This window comes from Idiotropiscis lumnitzeri, chromosome 5 (genome assembly GCF_059441095.1).
Source record: "Idiotropiscis lumnitzeri isolate Australia: NSW breed Sydney's pygmy pipehorse chromosome 5, RoL_Ilum_1.0, whole genome shotgun sequence".
NCBI lineage: Eukaryota > Metazoa > Chordata > Actinopteri > Syngnathiformes > Syngnathidae > Idiotropiscis > Idiotropiscis lumnitzeri.
Window position 1 is genome coordinate 25,149,720 of NC_142395.1, and position 22,224 is coordinate 25,171,943.

The following is a 22,224-nucleotide window of genomic DNA, read 5'->3' on the forward strand; positions in this document are numbered from 1 at the left end:
AGTTTTCATATCAAGGAGAAGCAGTGTTTTTTTTTTCTTATATGTGATGAAAAATGCTCACCAGCTCCGGACCAATTCACTGGTCCATTTAATGGAAGCTGCTCAGTGCATTTGCGCGTATGACAGGTCACCAGGAAGACGTCAGGTGTCGCTGATGGCTCTGTGGGTCGTGACACTTCGTAATTGCGGCAACTTTGAACTTCTGACAGCAAGTTTTGAGATTACTCTGGCAAACATGAAACATCCAATTAGATGATTCTGACATTTGCGGTTTTGATTCCACGCGGCGTTTTTTTTTTTTTTTTAAGATAAAAGCTGGACAAGTCAGGTCCCTTAATGGCAGCATGTGATGGCAAATCAAGTGAACGTACGTCTGTCACAAGTGCGCGCTATTAAAAAGTTGCCAAGTTCGGAAGCCGCCATTAAGTCTTTGGACATGACAGAGACAAAGGTTGAAAAAGGAAGCGGGATAATGAGAGATGGATGTGAATGAGCGTCTCGTAGGGACGAGGTGAGCTGAACGCCCAAACCCAACACGAAGTGGCATTCTTCATTAGGCCAGCCATCTCATTAAGCGCAATGTGATGCGCCTCGAGGCATGCGCCCTTATTAAGGATGCGAGGCCAATTAGCTGATTCTTTCGGAGGGAGTTCCTGGAGTCTCTACAAGCCCTCATAAATGATCCCCTGTCTCATTGTTTACTTCCTCCTTGACAAGAGGTTGGGTTTTCGCCTTATTACAAGTTTTGCTCAAAAACAAAGTCATTTTGACCAAACTTAATGGAGGGGTGAGACGTGGATCAAGAAAGGATATTTTCCCGCTTGATGCAGATAGAAATAACAGGATGCTCTTTTTTTATTTTATTTTTTTTTTTAATTATTGCGAAAATTAAGATTCATCTGCCACTGTGCACCGAGGACAGGTAGAGAATTAATCCACAAGCAGAATCATCTGGACTCCTGATTTCTTTGCATGATGAGGGGCAAAAGTACTGCCAAGCAACAAGTGGCCGAGCAAATGTGTGACGTAACAAATAAAAACATTGAATATTGTTCAAACTAATAGATTAATCATCAATGTTTGCTGCGTTCAATGCACAAGAAGAAGGATGGGAAAATGTATTTGTATTATATTAGCTGTGACGCCAGTCCTGGAACTTTTCTGACACATTTTCCATCCACGTGTGCATGCATGCACACATCCTTTGCAATCAATGGAGCCCATCTCCGTCCCTCCAGCAAACACATTTAATCCCTTCACAGCATCACCAGCCCGCTCAGCTCACTCACAGGGAAAGGTCACGGAGGAAAAAAATAATTGTTTGTGTACAACAAAACAAGACCCTTTTGGTGGTTGGCTGTATGTCAATGTGATGGCTGATGATGTCACCAGCTTAGTTTGCAAGGTTATATTTGCATCTTGATTGTCTTGAGAATCTATCTGAGGTGTGAAGTGTGTTCAAGATGTGAAGTACAACAACAGTGCAGGAATTCTAATGACAAATTTTGGCAAATGAAAAGTCATCATGTGCAGGGCGTTCCGGTTTTAGTCTCCTACTGTCAGTGGTGGTAATTTGCCTTGTAAATTAGGTGTAAATTGATACCACACAGCAAGATGGATTTCTTGAGTCACTGCCTTTCATTCTGTTTCGGGTCACACAGAGTTGGAGCCTATTCAAAATGAGATCGGGCAAAAAAGACGACACACTGGACCGTTTGTAAATCAATTACATATATAGAGACAGACGATTCACACTCACATTGTCTCTGAATGGGAAATGAACTCCTGCACTGGAGTGGACTTGGGTGAGTTAACCTTTAAAGCAAAAGTAAAACAAAACAAGTTGGTGTTGTTATGCAACAGATCACGCTACATTGTGGCTCTTTGTTGTCAGGATTCTAAATGTAAAATTTCTCTTTTTTTTTTTTTTTTTAGTACAAGGTCATCACATTACACCAGTGCTTCTCAATTATTTTGTTACGACCCCCCCCTAGAATGAAGAAAACAATTGGCGACCCCACCCCAACCACCCAAACCGCCAAAACTATAAATAAAAGCATTTTTGTTGCAAAACAAACCGGCACACTGCGCACAATAGGCAATGAGAGCGCCACTGCCACCTGCTGGAGTGGAAGTGCAATTACACTTCATTGTAGCACGGCGGAAATGAAGGATGTTTCTCATGGTCACATTTGCCCCCAGGGGGGTTCGCCCCACTATTTGAGAAGTACTGCTTTACACCAACAAAATCTGCACCACAGCCCCCACCTAAAACAAAGATTATGATAACAAGCTCGAAACGTCCAGAAAGCGGAATCATAATCCAGACTGAAATCCTTTAATCTGGGAAAGTGAGGATGCCTTGACTTTAGGGAGATGAATTTTCACATTTTGAAGTGTTAAAAGGACACAATGAAGTAATTGATGTCTTTTGTTGGCGCTTCTTCAAGGGTCTCACATGCACCCTTGTTGATTCTCCAGGTTGAAACATTCTTGAGGTTTCATTTAGTTCAAAGAGCCAATTGGAAAGTAGCAAACTCGGCCACCTTGGCCAAATCCTCAAAAGGATTTTAAGGTTTAAGGTGAGAAAGTACGGTTTCAAGATCCTTCAGTGGAGTGAAAGTGACAAAGACAAAAGCTTTTGAGAATAAATAGTGAGTGACCAAACAAGTTAGACGACCTGTCCATGCATCGATCTATTTATTTAGCCAGTTATCTAGCTGCCTGCTTCAAACATTTTCTTCTCGGCCACTGGCTATGACTGAATAATTCTCTTTGAGATTTTTGAAAGAGAGAGTTGACACGTAGGCTGTGAAAACAGTTGCGTGGTTGAGAACAGCACACTTGCTTCCACGTATGTGACGTTATTTTGGAAGATTTGTGATTTATGACATTCGGGTTACAGCCGAGTCGGATTTGGATGCCAAGACTGCTTGGTGGGAAGAAGAATTAATGTGAGCGGTGATCTGAAAGAGTTGAAACGGATTAATTATTTTGAAAAAAAAGAGAAAAGTGAACCTTTTCGTTTGTCAGGAGGAAAAAAAAATCAAAGCGTTAAAGGTAAATGAATGAGGATGTGGAGTGAGCTGAGGCTGTGAAACATTGACTGGCGTGTTCTAGTTTCAAAATATATAATGTGTCATGATGCAGAGATAAAACACCTTTGTTGTTGCTCACATGTTCGCAACAGACTTTTTTTTTTTGCTACACAAGTCGTGATTAAGTGAAACTCATATTTTACCATACCGCCCTTATTACATTAGTGACTGATTTAACTCAACTCTCACTGATATATTGCCTCACAATGTCAGCGATGTAACAGCCAACCAAAAATGTACCTGAACTTTCACAAAAAACACGTTTCCGGAATTTAAGTCTAAGCAACAAGCAGCCCCTACTACGCTGCCAAGCCCTTCTTGTTGAGAAGGGGGTGTCAAACTCATTTTTGTGAATGGGCCACATCGTAGTAATAGTTTCCTTCAGAGGGTCGTTATGACTTTGAACCCAACTAAATGTATGATCACCTTATGTTATGACATGCACACAACAAATTAATGGAAAGCCGGTTTTGAAATCAGAAGCCAGTAAGTAATTGTTTGCTCAACAATTTTTCAATTTGTTTTAAAAGGGGAGGATTGGTAACAAATAAATGACAATATCTCATATGTCAATGTTGTTAAAAGTAAAGAAAACAGAAAGTTGACGCACACGATTCACCCTTCACGGGCCACACACAATGAGGTCGCATGCCAGATCTGGCCCCCGGGCCTTGAGTTTGACCCCTGTATTGTAGAGTATATGTGAGATATATATCTGCATTTATAATTTTCGCATGTACCTGTTGCTGGGGGGGGGGAGCAAATCAGTAATGGAATGTAAAAAACAATCTTTGCCAACAGCCTCTGAGAATATTCACGCTCGCATAGTTCCCATCCCACTCTTTGTTGCCATTTGCCTCTTACCTGACAATCGCAGTATGCGTTTATGATTCACCCAAAAAAAACAACAACAACAAAAAAAAAACAATATAGCACAGTACATTGACTGTGCAACCTCAAAACCCAATCATGGTCGCAGTTTTCCTTTGGAGAGCATCAGTCGATGTGCAGTGCTTAATCCTTTGGTTTGCCACTTCACTGGCTTTGGCCTACGTTGCTCGGTGTGTGGTGGGCCTAACCTTTTAAATCCCTTGTGTCAACAACAGTTTCAATGCGCCTTTCCAGTTACTACCCATTATGTGCTTTGTTGTTGGAACAAGGCATCCAGTGAAAAGACAAAGACTTCCTGAGGGAATCACTGAAAAGGCGATATGTTTCATCTGTGATGACGAAAAAAAGGAAGCGGTAGCAAAATTAGCTGCGCCGCCACGTTGGAGGGTGAAAGGGAAAGGAGGACGTCTGAGCAGATCCTCATTATCCCGCCAGTCGTCTTGTGATCCCTGTTATCCGACGCTCATCCCTCTTCTACCGCCCAGGAGAGTGTAAGTAAGATTTCTCACATTTCTTTAATTCCCCCAACGTAGCTCCGAGTGTGCCTTAAGGCAACGAGATTTTATTGTTGTTTTGTTGCTGCTTTAAAAACATGATCCTGAGGTTCTCTTTCAGGGGGACAACCTTGAACACGGGCTTGATTTGTAGCCAGACAACCGTTCAAGATTATGTTTAAAGTAGTGCTGTCAAGCGATTACATTTTTTTAAAACTAATTAATCGCAAATAAATCCGTAATTAATTGCAATTAATTGCATTTTTCCAATTACTATTTTTTGTAATTTGTAAAAAGATGTTCACAGGTTGTTGAAGATTTGACCTCTAAACTGGTTATCTGGATGTATTGACCACTGCAGGGGCTCCGGTAAGAGATCTTCAGTAGAACTCAACACTTTAATCAGCTTCACTGCACAAATGTGTATAAATGTATCCACACAATTTCATATATATATATATATATATATATATATATATATATATATATATATATATATATATATATATATATATATATATATATATATATATACCTTAGCTAAACACTGTTGACTATCGAATGCAAACATGAGAATAAAACGAGTGTATAAAGAGTATAAACGTGCATTATTTTACCGATGAAAGCAAGAAGAATATGCTATCAATATTAAATCCGAATGAATTAGAACAAGTACTTACATCGTCATTGACTAATGCGCCGCTATGAGCAAAATGACAAACGAAAACGCTAACAGGAAACGGAAATGTGATGCGACCCTTCAAAATAAGAGATTCCCATTTCAGAATTAGACAATTAAACGTCACACATTAAACGGCTCGAAGGATTCTTAACACAGGTATTTACTTGAATAATATCTTGTAATTAATGCAAAATCAACAAATATGATGTGTGTTTTAAATCAAAGACTGTCCTAACAGCTTTCTTTGATCCTTCAATACAATCTAAATGGAGTCATCATTACAGGCATTTTTCTTACAGTGTTTGAATTTGGCTTTGCAAAATAAATTTTTGAAGCAAATAAAACTGAGTTAACTGAGTTTAAAATATTGAATTTTTTAAAAAATGAATCTTCAGTTAACGCTTTAATTTTGACAGCCCTCGTTTAAAGACTTTTGGAACAAGATCATAATAGCAAATGGTTTATGGGCTATTAGGAATGGGACAGCAAGTGAGCTAACAAATTGATTTTGTTTTCAAAGCATCAGTGACAGCACAGTGAGGTGGTGGTTAGCATGTCTGTCGCACAGTGAAGAGGCTCTGGGTTCAAATCTCTCCTGTGTAGCGTTTGTACAGTATGGTGCTAGAACGCTATTGAAAATGGGATAAATCTGTTCAATCATAGCAACATATTTTATCATAGATTTGGTATGACTGTTGGAGGGCTTTATAGAAACTGAAATGGCCACCGATAGGAAAAATGTTCCCCACTCTTGTTTTAATAGGTGTAGTCACACATACCGTCGCACCATGTGCTAATCACGTTAGAATGAGCCAGTACCCTACATGACAAACAAGCAAGCCCAATTCAAAGCAGATTGCAACGGCCTCACTAAAAAAATGACAGGTCACATGGGTGTTATTGCGTTTAATGCAACAGATTCCGCAAATGAGTGAACAATCGCAAGCGGTTCGATCGTCTGCTGCTTCGCTAGTGCTAAGTGGAAACCACCAATGGCGAGCAGATGTGGTGTTAAAACAATCTGCGGAGCGCGACCCAACGATCGTCAAGGTAGCGTTAAAACCTTCTCAACTGCGACTGCGGCCGAGTTGTGAGGGCGTCTTCTTCTGTCAGCTGCTGCATCATAATTATCACTGTTGCATATCAAAACAGGAGCAGTAAATGCTGCAATTATGGCCAACATCTGTCAGCAAAGAAACACTCATGGAGGAGGTTTTGATCCTATTAAAAAAAAAATAAATAAAAAAGATTATAATGCGGTTCTTGGGCGGCACGGTGGACGACTGGTTGGCACGATGGCCTCACAGTGCAGAGGTTGTGGGTTCAATTCCGGCTCCGGCCTTCCTGTGTGGAGTTTTCATGTTTTCTCCTGGGTACTCCGGTTTCCTCCCACATTCCAAAAACATGCATGGCAGGTTAAATTGGCCCTAGGTATGAGTTTGAGCGCGGATGGTTGTTTGTCTCTATGTGCCCTGCCATTGGCTGGCAACCAGTTCAGGGTGTAGCCCGCCTCCTGCCCGATGACTGCTGGGATTGGCTCCAGGCCACCCCCCTCCCCCGCTATCTTGGATTATGTAGTGATGAATAAATGAAGCTTCAAATCTGCTTCATGAACCAGTAGTAGTATTTTTGGACTCCAGTAGATGGCACTCTCGGTTGGGTTGAAAGCACACTGACTTGCCATTTTTTAAACCCTTTATGTAAACCAACAGTGCCATCTACAGGACTCAAAAATAATAACAACTGCTTCATGAAGCAAATTTGAAGCTTCATTTTCCCATCACTAGGAATATGGATGACCTAAAATCACAAGAATCTTGTCTGAACAGAATTTTTTGTTTTTTTACATTAGGGCTGCTTAAACCAAAACTTTTAATTTCGTCCCATTAATTGGAATTGTGCTACAAGTTTTTCATGTCTGGCAGTGAACCATTTAGAAAACACGACACGTCTTTGTGATATGTATTCATCAGTATATCTTTTCTCTTCATTAAATCTTTTGACCTTTTTGGAAGCCCACAGAGGTTCTGATGTTCCTGATAGCACAGGATATGTCTTTGTGTCCCTGTCACAGTCAATGCATGCTGCCCTCCGTCTTCATCATGAGGCTTTCCATGTGGATTCTAAAGTAGGAAAGAGCGAGATATACGCTGTTCACCAGAATGTGTGTTTGACTTATCTCAAAGCGTCACCACTTGGCGATCCCAAAAAAAAAAAAAAAAAACATCTATACGTGTGGAAATGTGTGAATTTGTGTGTTCCCCTAAAATCCTCTGCAGTATTCCTCCTCCTCTCTGAACGCCATTCCTCTGTCTGCTATCTGTCCAAGCTTAAAGCGCCAGTTGTTTTCAGATGGGAGGCCTCTGGGAGAGAAAGAAACAAGTGGGCGATTACATTTCTTTTATCCTCACAAAGATGCTCGTCTCTTCCAGGAGGCCGTCGCTGTCAGGCTTTTTCTCTCCCTGCCTTTAAGGAGATTGTATTCATCCATGTGCTCTCACTTTCTCTCTGTCTCTCTTTCTTTCTCTCTCGATATATCTCTCACCAATTGCATGGTGTTGACGTAAAAATCGACTTTTTTTTTTTTTTTACCTATTTCCTCTGTTGTACATCTCTGAGACTTTAAGGAGATTACATCGTCATCAAGGCAGATTTGTATTATTTGTTTGTGAGTATATTTTGTTTGATTTTCAAATTGATGCTGATATATGCTGCAAATATATGCTGACTTGGCAACTGACGTACCGACACAAACTTTAAGGCAGAGAGCTCCTACCCAGCGTGTTTTAACGTGTTTCCCTCTTCCAACACACCCTATTAAATGGGCTGAACATTTGAATCAAGTGTGTTGGAGGAGGGAAACATCTAAATCCTTTTTTTTTTTCAGTGTGGGATTTGGAAAACAACATCAGCACATAAGCAACATGATGAAACATTACAACTTGTGCGTGGGTGTGGAGGCGAGCCGGAAGAGGGAAGGTGTTGCACTGCAGACGCTAGTAGGGACGCGTGCAGCCACACTGAGACGCACCGTTCCATCCCAAGCATACCACACCCTGACGAAGTGGGGAGGAGAGCTAATTAAACAACCAAGGAAATAATTTGTACATATTTATGTTAAGTAACTTCAAGATACAATCTATTGTTCAGTGGATTATTTGCGAACATGCTCAAGTTGAATTTTACGTATTTTTCTTGTTTTAATTTACATACTGTATTTTCCGGACTATAAGATGCACCCCCATATAAACCACAACAACTCTTTTTGAGGGAAAAACAAAAAAAAATGATACGCAAGCCGCACCAGGCTATAAACTGTTGTTTTCTATGTTGGAAAAAAATGAGTCGTTCACTGCATGTACAGAACGATTTTGTACTGTGAAAGCACATAAAAACTTTCTTAAAACAGTGCCTTTTAACACGGCAACAACTTTGCTAATTAAAAAAGAACAGACCCAAGAGAAAAAAAATCAAGATTTATTTAACTTATTTTTTAACTGTAGAGCGCCCCCTACTGATGAAAGAAAAATCCACAGAAAAGCCGCACCCTTGTATTAGCTGCGTAGTTCAAAATCTAAGAAAAAAATTGTGGTTTATTGTCCGGAAAATACGGTATTTAAAACATCTACACAACTTTGACACGGGATGGTACCAATCAATTTGGGCAAGTATTCACACAAATAATGTCATAAAGTTGTTATCTTACATTCAGATTGCCCCACTCACAAACATAATTTAAGGGATACTTCTCTGTATTTCTTTCTACAGCGTGCAAGTGTTTCAAATGTCATTTGGTAGTATATTTAAAGCAGAGGTAATTTTATTGTAATGCTCAAGAAAAACACACACGCACACACACACACCCACCCCCACGCACACGGTGCCTATATGATGAAAAGTGTTGCCATCATTACATAATCCATCAGGTTACATTTTGAGAGCTGAGTGCGATATCACACTCCTTCACCCACTCACAACCCTACAGGAGAAATAGCGAGCGCGCTTATATATGCATGTCCATCTCATGCCTTTTTTTGTCACTTGTCCATTTGTCAAGTTGAAATTGCAGCTCTCCCGCACATTCTGTGCGCACCGTGTTTTGTTAAGCATCCTTGTGTGCGTGTACTTGATTTACGCTGCTCATTATTATGCTAGTCCAATTTTCCGAGTGATGACCCACTGCTCTGCAAAGCAGACACACGCACGCACAGGCAAAGCATGTTTAAAAGCTATAAAGGCACGATTCGCAATATATCTATTAACTGATTATAATCCTCAATTGACTTCGACACTATTAGAGCTTGTGCGTATGGCGTCATTATGTATATTATATAACGGCCAGGCAACAATAAAGCACACTCCATCTAAAATAATTCACATTATTCTTTAGACTATTCATTCTTCTGTTATTTGTACAATAAATCATTTGTTTCTGATTAAATTGAAGATGCTGAAAACGTAATAGTTGTAATGGTATTTGCAATTGTAGTAGTATTCGTGAGGGCACAAGACTCACAAGAACATCAGCGGAAGCAGCAAACACTAACAATGAACAAGCAAGGAGCGAAATAAGCCGAGGAACTAAATACAAGCAAACTGCCGAAACAACGGGGGACAACTAGGCAAGACACGAGTGACTGTGAAGGCTGATTGGAAGACGCACGGGACTGACGAGAACTAGTGGTGACAAAAAAATAATAAGGAAGACATGAAAAAGGGACAGCGGGAAAACAAACTCAATCTAATGATAACCAAATCAACAAAAAAATCACAGATTATGTCACTTTCAAATTATTTGGAATATATACAGTATTTATAGTTTTTAATTTTACAATAAATAAATTATGTGTAGACTAATATGAATTTAAAAATGTAAATATTTAAATAATTTTACTTTGTTTAAAAATGTATTCAAAGGATTTTAGCGTTTAGTATGATTTTAATAAAATGTAGAATTAATTGCCATCATTTATTCAATCATTGAGTTTCATCATCATCATTTTTTCGAATTTTATGACAAATTTTTACATTTGGGTTTAAACCAGCAAGAGCAACAATGAGTGACCTAATTCAAAATTACAGAGAGTAGGATATATTTTTTTGTGAACAAAAACATTTATTTTACAATTACAAATGTTTTTTTAAAAAAAATATTTATTTTTTTTACTAATTTGAACTGACACTGTGAAATGAAGCATTCCTACTGCAAAATTAAACTGGTAACACCTGCACTTGAACTACCATATGGGATGATCCCAGTTTCATTCATACTGACATTTTTCAACTATTCAAGTTCCAACTTGAGTTCCTGTCGCTCCGAAACTGTTTCTCCATGACAAAACGTGTCTGTTCCTGCATGAACAAACTGAGGATGTTACTGAGTCCCCCGGCAGTATTGATGTACTTGTGAATTCACACCATCAAATAACAGTACCCGCATGAAAAATGACTTACGATTAGTGACAGGTGTTTTCGCCTGCCGTTCAGGGAATTCGGTGACAGGCTGCAAACTGTACTCAATGTTGTTTCACGCGCGTCGTGTTTGTGTGTGTGTGCCTGCGTGTCAAGGGAAATGAGCCGGCAGTCAACCTGGGAATGATCTTGTAAATAAAGAAAGTAATATGTGTAAAGATGCAAAGAAAAGTAAGATGGCCAGTCTTTGATTGACATAACTTGTGTCTCTTTGAGTATATTTTAGAAACAATACAGAGAAAGAGTATTGGGACAGCAGTCCATTGCACTTACAGAAGTGGACATGGAAGACAATATGGAGTTTGTTCATTTTTGACATTATTCAAAAATGAAAAGAAAATTAGACCTGATAGCTTGTGATGGGAAAATGAAGCTTCAAATTTGCTTCATGAACTAGTTGTTGTATTTTTGAGTCCTCTAGATGGCACTGTTGGTTTAAAGTAAAGGGTTTTAAAAAAAATGGCAATTCGGTGTGCTTTCAGCTTAATGTTGAACCGAGAGTGCCATCTACAGGAGTCCAAAAATACTACAATTGCTTCATGAAGCCGAACCACGAACTCAGTGCTTTACGACGTGAAACGGAAAGCAAATTCGGACGTGACGTGAAGGATAGAGGAACTTTATTATTACTGGTGGAGTTATCATTACGTGTGTGCGGTGTGCAGTGTCCATCAGCTCCAGAACATCAAATAAATAAAAAAGGCAAAGCTCAACTTTTTTTCAAAATCAGTTAAATGTTCACAATCTTGAGTAACAGGGTTTAGTTAATCACTGCGACACATAGACAACCCATAAAAATACTGGACCGCAGAATTGATATCGGAAGAACCCAGAAAGATTGTGGGGTAGGGTAAAAATGGGATTCTAGCCTTGGATTGAGGTCCATTCCTGTCTGAATGCCCTTCTTGTTATTTATTGTCCTCCTTTTCATCTCGCACTGTAGGCCTGCCATTTTTTACTCTCTCAGCTATGATGTCCCCCGCTCTGCTCTTTCTCTCACTCCGCGTGTCTTCCTCCTCACTCTCTCTTTGTATAAATGCACTTCTCACCCCGTGTCAAGTGGAAGAGAGGGGACACCTGGGTGTAAATTGCTCCGTTTGCGGTGGATGAAGAAAAGCGGAAAGCAATTCCCGGCACCATTTCATGGCGGGGTCCGCTTTTGCCAAGGCGCCCTGCGGAAGAGACAGAGAAAGGCGACGCTGCTTAATGGGCAGCCAGTCAGCATGGAGGAGATTAGGAGGGAAAGGAGCGTCCAGAGTCGAAAAGAGAGCGACATTATCTGGGCTCGCACTTGACAAGCAGTCGCAGCAGCCAGATTACTGTTATTGCCGTCCATTTTAAACAGCTATGTTTGCACTGTGGCTCACAATTCACGGCATAAACGGTGCAACTTCGCACTTTACTAAATACTTGTGCAGACTTTTCATATGTGTTAAACGGGGACATATGATGTAAAATGTACATTTTAATTGCATGCATACAAATCGGTCGGCGCACCTGATTTACACTACACCAGTGTTAATAGTTCAGGGATGGTGTTAAAAACAAATGGTGTTACATTAGCGCAACTCCAAATTATAATCATGTAATAATTGTAATAAAATTGCATATTTGCAATGTAGGGCGGCACGGTGGACGACTGGTTAGCACGATGGCCTCACAGTTCAGAAGTCTTGGGTCCGTTTCCAGCTCCGGCCTTCCTGTGTGGAGCTTGCATGTTCTCCCCGTGCCTGCGTGGGTTTTCTCCGGGTACTCCGGTTTCCTCCAACATTCCAAAAACGTGCATGGTAGGTTGACTGGACACTCGAAATTGCCCCTAGGTGTGTTTTTCAGCGTGAACGGTTGTTCTTCTCCGTGTGCCCTGCGATTGGCTGGCAACCAGTTCAGGGTGTACTCCGCCTACTGCCCGACAATAGCTGGGATGGGCTCCAGAATCCCCCCGCGACCCTTGTGAGGAGTGAATTTACTTACTGATTACGGCGATACATTGAATTTGTCTACCCTTGACATGATCGGGTAGGCTGGGGAAAGATCCAGAGCCATTTTTTGAAGCATTACCATCCAGAGGCAATGTCATGTCACATCTCTTCATGAGTGCATCGTCAAAACCAAAAATCTTTCCGCACAGCTTAGCTCTATTTATCGCGCACATTTCAACACAAGCAAAGGCACAACACCTAAAAGTCATTTACAAATAACATTTAACGGCAACAACATTTCCATCCATCCATTTTCCAAGCCGCTTTTCCTCACGGGCTGTCTTTGGGAAGTAGGCGGGGTACACCCCGGACTGGTTGCCAGCCAATCGCAGGGCACACAAAGGCAGACAACCATTTACACTCACAACCATACCTCGGGACAATTTAGAGTGTTCAAATTAAACCCCCCTGCCTGTTTTTGGAATGTGGGAGGAAACCGGAGTACCCAAGGAAAACCCACGCACTTTTCCACACTTTGCTCTTATTCCTGTTTAATGCCCCGGCTGCACCATGGTCAACATGATAATTAAATAATCAAATACCAACGTATGTCTCTGTTCATTCTCTTCCATGAGACAACCTCTAAAAACTGACTAATTTCATCAAGACAAAGAATAGCGCGTGTCAAATTGGCTCTATTCTTGATTCTTTTCTCCGTTGAAATGCTTTGCCAGCCGTTCACCGCAGCTGGCTTTTCTCGCTGGCTTCTTTGTTTTCCACAGCAAGTGACAAGTCTGCTCCATTAGCTTGAAAAGGTCTCTTTTAAGGATACTTTAAAGTCTTTAAGTATCCACCTCCAATTCTGATCCACCATAAATCTTAACCAAGCCGCTCAAAATCTCCCCGCAACAAGCGCGCAGCACACTGTGGTCAATCACAATCGATAGCGGTCTTCTTAAAGTAAATTGGGGTTCTGCTTTAACCTCCTCTCTCGATCTAATCTTTGAGAAATATCCGGTTGGCAGCGAGCAAAGCGTACAGTACATCACTGCGGGGCCTGTTAAATGAGGACAACAGGATTGTAAAGGGGACAGCGTTGTTTATTTACAGCGCCGTCTTCTGGCAGAGTTGTTACGTGGCTCATAACTTCCAGAAGCTACTCACTTAGTCCATTAGGCAAACTGCATCTGTTTTAAAACCTAGCCAAGCAGGCCGACTTTGCCTCATAACTCAGCTGGGGCAGAGCCGTTCTGATACGGTGCATGACACGGTGACACCCACCAGGGGACACGACGAGGTCACGGGGTGGGAGGCCTCGCCAGATGCTGCGTGACATGTAAACAAGGTTTTAAAAATCACTCATCAAGATTAAAAAGTGCTCCTACTGGAAACCAAACAATCTCGCTGCTCTGTTAGCGTGATTACAAACATCTTACGGCATTAGGCATTATCTGTTTCTATTGCAGGGATCTCCGGGGATATTTGAAATACTTCTAATAGCATTTGAAACATTTTGCCTGTCTGGACCACTTAAAGTCATCCGTATTGGCTGAGGATGGACAGCATGAAGGAAGATGCTTAATTTGAGTCTTTTGTCAGGCTCTTTTCATGGACCTCTCTTTTTTTTCCCCCCACAGTTTCTCCATTTGGTGCTTTACTGTCTTACTTGGACCCACTGCAAGTAGACGGTAAAATGGAGAGCGAAGAAGCAAATTTACACCTTTATTAAAAAAGTGAATTAAGTAAATTTATTGTTTATTGGTTATTGGATCCCTAATAGCTCTTGCAAAATACAAAGGTGTCATGGGGTACATAAAAGTGAAAAACAAAATCATAAAAAATTATAGTAAGTAAAGTTTAGTAAGTATAACAAAATATAAAAATATATCAAGAATAAATAAAGATATAGTATTAATAATAAAATAAACAGTAATACTAATGAATGACTATTTAAAGAAAACATGATGACAATAATCTATTTCCAAAAACTACCAAATAAGGAAAAAAATGATATAAAAGTGGCCAACCCGCTAACAGACATCAGAGCCCAATTACTCGCCAGGTGCGTAATCCACAAATAAACACTTCCCTCAAATAAATGCCAGGTAGTTACTCTGTTTAATCATACAGTAGACGATATTGATCACACACTGACATTAAATAAATAAATAAATAAATTGCACTCATCATTTGGTCTTGTGGTCATCTCTTAAATGGAACAGATTGCGGGAACAAAATGAGCACTAGGTCGCCAAAGTAAACTACTGTCCACTAGTGTTGACATGCTGGTCGATCCTATGTTGAAAGTTATTTTTAGCAGGACTCATATCGCTCAGGCTTAATGCTTGTGGCTCAACTCGTACTCTGCAGCTTTCCTGCAGGAGTCAGACAAAGACAAACAACTTTTTCTCTCAAGTAATGGAATCATCCAAGCTTCTCTCGCCAGTCTCGACCTCCCACTCTCTCTCTCTCTCACCCGCTTGTTTGATAATGTCTCTCGCTCTGCCTTCTTCCCGGAGTCATTGACTGCACTAAGTTGTCGTCCTCGCCGCTCGTGTCGCCCCACTTATCTCCTTCTCCCCTCCTTCCTTGAACCTCTCCATCACTGTCAGCCCGGCGCTCTACTTCGCTGGATGGCAGCCATTGACACAATACACGCCGAAACACGCGTGCACACATGCGAGAGCACGCACACTTTTCCTTGTATTCACACACACGCGCAAGGATCATTCCTCTCTTTCTCTCGCAGTCTCTCTCATTCACAATATACACATCACTGTGTCTCTCTGTCAATGTTGTGGAACGACTCAACTCGCTTTGCGGTGCCCAAACTCATCCATCAAGGCGGCATTTTCCAGCGTGTTGCTGCATTAGTAACTTTCTGGCCTTATCGAGTTTTTTTTAGTTGGGACGTGGTGACAATGGTGGCTACATAAACAGTGTTAGATCGAGTGCTGGTAATTTTGCAGATACGAGATAGCCGTCGTATTTTAGAAAAGGGCGGTTTGCGCCGTTGTGGCCATGAACACAATTGATCCCAGCCATCGATCGATTGCCTTTGAATATATCTGAGTAGAATAAGACGCAGCGATCTGTGCAATGGCGTGCAGTCAAGGCCCTCAAGGCCTTTACTGCTGTCTAAGATAATCAAGAAATCCTGATCTTATTCTTCACAGGGAAATGAGCCGGCACCGTTATGCGGAATCGACACAGCCAAAAGTTGTAACTGGCGACCGTTCAATGATCTAATGAATATTTTTGCTTTTTTTTAAACCACAATGGCCAAACATGTGGATTTAATTGCAGATACGCTTGCAAGGCCATTTTCAAGACGGACCTTTCAAGAGAAGCGAGGTCGTCCAACATTCACTCAGTAGTGGGTATCTGTCTTTCTGAATATTATTTCTCCAGCCGTGGTATCATAAATGAAATATGAGGGGGATTTATTCAAGTCGGACTATGCTGGACTTCAGTGAAGGCATGCACGGCCAGCCACTGGATGTGTGCGCGACTGCACCATCGCCACTGCACTTGACTGATGTGGCAAGAGACAACGCAAGCGGGTACCGTCATTAAATACAGCGTGACCAGGTGATAAATATGTCTTCAATATGTTATTGGACTTCACGTAGCCATCCACACCGCCTTAGTCCTACCACAATAGCTGTTGGATGATTTAAAAGCTATAATGATGTTACGATAATAACAATGCATTTAACTAATTAACTTCTACAATGACTCAGTGAGTTTTATGTCCGCTGTTGTCATGTTTATAAATGAGATGCGCTTGACTTTCACGCATATTGAGCTTGGAAATCTGACTACCTGAGCCCTGATAAAAAATCACCAAAATCGTGTTAGTGGACTTTGTTGCACCAAATTCTTTCTTCCACATACACACTAAACACAAGATATACAACGTACATGCTGTACATAAAGCAAACTGCCAGGCCATTGATATACACGCATAATGCAAACATCTGTCAGCCTCTTTGCATATACACACTTAATGGAAACATCTGTCGCTTCACAATAACCGCTGTCACTCTCAGTATCTCATCTAGTGGAAGTGCCAAAACATCATTGGAGTAGAGAAATGATCAACTCAACGTGCCACGGCCTCTGCGGGCGCTCATAAGTTATGTAATTAACCATGCATTACACGTATTAGCCTTTTATTTATGACTAACAAGCAGTTAACGAATGGTGATTTCCTCCATGACCGAGCGCATTGTCGGCTCTCAAAGGAAATTCGTCTGAGTTACAGCGAGTTGATGGCGGTATTTCATAAAGAGCCGGGTGCACCAGGCGCAATAGCGCTGATTTAAGTCGCTGTCAGGCGCAGCGAGCACGCCACACTGCAACGGAGTATTGCTTTATCACACTCTGCATCCATCTCCCAACACCAAACAAGCTGCAGAATAAGCACAATAGAAGTTAAGTGGTGCTAACGTTAAAGAGATGTTGATTTGTTGCCCGTCTGGCAGTTTGTGTCGAGGGAAGTCATAATAAATGAACAGAAGAAGGAACGGAAGATGGAGACGGGAGGAAATAGAGTGCAGTGAAGGAAGGCTGCGAAAAATGTGCAACTTGTCAGAATGGGTGACCACATGGGTGTGCGTAGGAGAGTTCAATTGCCGAAGAGAAGACAGCGTAAAAGAATATTTGACGGGATATGAGAAGGGCAGGATATTGTTTTTGCTGACTTTAGGACTGACCATAGGGAAAGTGCAGAGACGTTACACATTATGTCTTTGGAAAACCAAACATGTACTTTACATCCTTGTCTTCATATGCACAGAATTTGACAGCTTAGCTTTGCAGTTTTTGTAAAAAAATGTCTTTCTTTACGTATGTCTCCCCTTTGGAGGAGTGTTGCAAAAATGTAACCTGGATTGTGGCTCAGAGCCACTTTGAATAGCTTTATAATCGTTCCACCGCAAAGGGTGGTAAGAGTTGCGCAATGCACTACACTGTAAAAAATGGGGGGTAATCACTTGAAAAAAATCTAGGAAAGTTTTTTCACTCAGACATTTAAAGTCAATTTTACAAGAAGAGTTTTTGAGTAAATTATACTATTTTATTGAATTTAAAAAAAGGCCACCCCAAGGGATTTTAGCTTTTAATTTTTCACATAGCTCATGTCATACACAAGGTTACGCAATGTGACTGAGGATTGAACCGACAACCTCCAGATTTGGATACGGCTGCTCCACACCGGTCATGGCTCGGCAACTTGGGGTGAGTATATTGCTGATATCTCTAAAAGTAGACCAGGTGTAGCGTTGCTGTCTCCAAACCTCGAGGATATTATGGGTGCGACCCTCGAGCGCATTGAGCTCCTTTGTGTATGAAACGTGTGCACAAAAACATCAAGTGGGTTCAACCTTGGAGTGACTTTTTAAATGTAATGAACTTTTTAAATGTACTCAAAATAGTCAATTTTACTTAAAATTTCTGAGAGAAAAAAAAAATTCAAATAAATATCACTCCCCATTCTTTTACAGTGTACACATTTCTCACGACAGGATCCGTTTTTGTTCTGCCACAACCACCAGTGAAGAAAAAAAACCTCCTAGAGCAGACAACTTTGCAAATCCAGAAAAAGTTTACTTGGACTTTGGCAACGGAGCTCAATAGCAACAAAAGCTGGATTGAATGAAGGCTTCGGAGAGTGATCACGCTTTACCCGCACCGACGTCATGTTGCTGAACATCATAATATTCTGCTTGAAGCCTTTGAACAACCAGAATCTCAAACCACAAACGCACTCTGAAACGTTTGCGATGGCTGAGTAATCTGTAGCAACGGCATAGTGAGAGTTGAGATGAGGCAGGCGGAGAATGCAAATGAGAGCGAAAAGGATCGCAGCAATGATTGCCTGTCATTTCAATTATCATTAGCGTGTGTTGCTGGCAACCAGTCGTCTCATGAAGGTGGATGCTATCAGTGCGCTAATTGTGGAGGATGTCGCGCGTCAGCTTGCGGGGGGGCCGTTGATGGTGTGCACGAATTAGCAACGCAAACGTTTAGCAACATGAGCAACGTCTGACTCCTGCCTGCACTCAAGATGGCAAATGTTCTGAGATTCTGAAAGACTTGTAAACCACTGGCTGTGAAGTAAACTCTAGTATGCATTTATTTTTATTTTTATTATGTATTGTATAAAGTTTTAAAATTTTCTTACGGTCACTATTCAATAAAAAACATGGCACTACATTTTTTTACACAGTTTTTTTTTAATTATATTTATGTGTTTTACTGATCTCAAAGGTTTCAATGAATGGCTCAAAAGTGAAGTGCAAACGCCGGTAGCTCACCTTAGCCGCACACAAGGACAATATACTGTAGGCGTGAACCCATTAAAAAAAAAAAAAAAACGCTTAAAAAAAAATAAATCGGATCAAATGATGAATCTTAGACAGATGTTTGTAAAATAATCTGTATTATTATATAATTGTCAGTATTATTTTGTAATTATGCAGTTCTAATAAAATAGTAATAAACTAGGTGATTAAAAAAAAAAAATCCCGAATAATAACATTTATGTCAAATATTCTTAGCTTCAAACGAAATTTGCTTTGTTCAAACAGAGTGGGGAGCTTAATTATCAAACCAGATTTAACTCAGATATAATCCAGATTGTACATTTCCTACATTTAATTTGGCGTCGCCAACATAACTAAATTGTTGTGGTTGACCTTTGTTTGTTCTTATTTTAGCAGCTAAAACGAGGTAGCATTTTACCCAAACAGGTTTCAAATCAGAACATCATTCAAATAAAAAACTTAATTTTGTTGCTTGTTAGTGGACTCTTATTCTTCATCTCCTTCCACGCCAAGCTTCTGATGAAGGTCTAATTATGTACCATAATCAACATCTGGGCCCATTTGCAGGCAGCTAGACCACATGCTCTCTGAGGCATATAGATGAGGATGTTGTTTAAAATCATTCTAATTTCATCAATGCTTTTTCAACCATGAAGTTCAGTAAGGAAAGATCCCAGTGCAACCTCGCTGAGGGACTAACAACACATCTTAAATGTTGAACGCTTGTATCAGAAGAGGCAGTAAACGCTGAGGCGACTCTCGCTAAGGGAGCTGGAGATGTTGCCTTGCCTCCGGCTTGTACTGAGAGACGCTCGTGTTCATTACTATTAATATGTACCAAATAAATAAAAGTTATATTTTCACACCCAATCTTTCCTTTTGTAATCGTTTTTTCCCCCCGTTAACTTTGCTTTAACACGACAGCAACATTTGTGGATTTGTTCAGAAAGTAAAAATCTTTCTTGAAAGATTTCTTATTTTTCTTTTACTGAGAGTCATTTCAAGGATATTGCAACCACCGTTGGATATTAAAAAAGGGTGTACAAAAAATGTGATTAACAAGCTTGAGTAGTTTTTTTCAAACTTTTCAAGCAATGATTGTGTGATTATATTGCTCTTCAAAGAACGACCCTTTTTATTTGTGCATAACAATTATGCTATCCTAATTATGGTTACCGGCATGTGAAGAATCTAAAAAAAAATTCATGCCAAACTACAATATTACCAACAAAACAATTTTGTATCCGAGTAGTGTATTATCCACAGATATAGTTGAGACATTGAACAAATGAACGATGAATAACCAAATGAGTTTGAAAAGGAACTCTGAAGCGTGAGGATAGGGAGGGAGCTAATTGGCTAACACAGATGGAGCGGCAGGGCCAAAGAGTGATGACGCATTGCTGTACCATCTGCCACCATGTGAGATGCTACGATGTCTTTAGACGTGGAGCAGTATTCAAAATATCATATTAAAAAAAGTGTACGACATATATTATTTATATAATGCAAAATTCTTCCTAGCCGACTATATCAGTGATGTCATTTGTTACTCTGGCATACTGATCATCATGAAATGGCCAAATACGGTTTTGCAATAACATTTGTCTTTAGATTTGGTGAAGCAGCAAGTGGCTCATTACCAAAGGTTTCATATATATTAGCTGTTCCAAGTAAGTGCAAACAAGTGTATTTGAGGTGACTCCGATTGCCACCTTGCTGTTACCGCATCTTTATTACTGTAATATAGAAATTATTTTCACAATAAGAACTTGCAAGATAATGTGAATGCACAGAAAAAATATGGTAAAATGTAAAGCTGATGACCGCAGCTCTGAGTATGTTTGGTTTCACGTCAAATTTCCGCTGGTGTCCTCGCTATGATTAGGACAATTTCAGCCATTCTTGATAGCCTCGCTCGGCACGAACTATAAGGATGCTGTAGTGCATCGGGGTGAGGATGTAATCACAGAGACACACTGCGGCCACGAGACGGCCGCCCTCACCGTCATTGAGAAGCGAAGCAAATAGACTCTTGGCAACGTGTCTTCATGACGAGAGTCCTCTCCTGTAGCTTCATCAGTCCTCTGATTACAAGACGCACGCCGGTGACAAAACAACTACACTGATTGTCCAATTATTCATGCACAAGTGCTTTGATTGTCCACTAGTGACACATGAATACAAATGCAAACAAACAAATGCACGAACATGTCCTTGTGCGCCACTGTGATATGAGAATTGAGATCATGATCATGAGAAACAATGTGTACACAATGTGTTTAATGTTGTACATATACGTCCTGTGTTCATGTGCTATATGTAAAACAGACTGAAATAACACTACATTTCTAATGTTGACTTTAAACTTTTATTCTGTATTCGTTAGCGGCATGTGACTGGCTCACATTCTGTGCATCTCCTGAGGGCTCATCACCCCCCCCCCCCCCCCGTCCCCCCGCGTCCCTCTCCACACAACCTAGTGATGCCCCTAAACTTCACTATGCATCGTCAAATTCACACATCTTTCGCTAATTTTCTCGATTAGACAAACCAGAGTCTTTACTCATTTTATTAGTCCCCAAGTATAGTTGTTGTAGCGGCAACTTACGGTCTTTTTTGTTGCTACGTCCTGACTCGTGCCTTTCTTCGACGAGCCTTTCAGTCCAGCAACGACAACACCAAAAAAAAAAAAAAAAAAAGGACGCCGTTGTAGTTGAACAAAAAGGCTTCGCTTTAATTCCACTTTAAAATAAATTATTACAAAACAAGGTCGATCGCAAAAAGTGTAGTTCCATGCCTTACGTGTCTTCCTAATCAATTTTACGTCAACATCAAACTTTTCCACTGTTACTTGCGCTTTACGGCAGCCCAAAAGTAGGACAACTTTATGGAGCCAAATACTTACATATTGGTAATAACGGTACTTTCAGTAAAAAATTACAACAAAACAGCAAAAGTGTGCGATACACGAGCATAAAAAGATGGGAGCATCGCCAGTTCAGACTCCGACACTTCACTTGTCAGTCAGAGCTTGGAAAGCAAGGCTTCGCCGAGAGCAGTGTGTCAAAGCGTGTTAATGATTTGCTGCATCTCGGCTTGCTTGCTGTCGACTGACAGCAGGCCAGAGCAGGGGGGGGACATAAACAGTGGAATAAAACAGCCTGTCGTCCACGGATATCAAACACTCAACTATGCAACTTTAATACTATTACAGTGGGACCTCCTCTGTTAGACAATTCATTCTGAACGTTGTTGACTGGCAAAACATTTGAATGGTTAATTATTCACAATGAATATAAAATGAGTTCTTCCATTAAAGAACCTGAATTATCTGCA

The 22,224-nt window shown here is 40.6% G+C and overlaps 1 long non-coding RNA gene across 1 annotated transcript; it reads right to left on the minus strand.

Moving 5' to 3' along the window:
- Positions 1–175: 175 nt before the first annotated feature.
- LOC148337414 (uncharacterized) lies at positions 176–21,687 on the minus strand. The gene is made up of 3 exons (XR_015843284.1): positions 21,497–21,687; positions 1,760–1,815; positions 176–226 (listed from the first exon to the last, which is right to left on the minus strand). It is a non-coding gene; the product is annotated as an uncharacterized LOC148337414 (long non-coding RNA).
- Between the last annotated feature and the right edge of the window lie 537 nt (positions 21,688–22,224).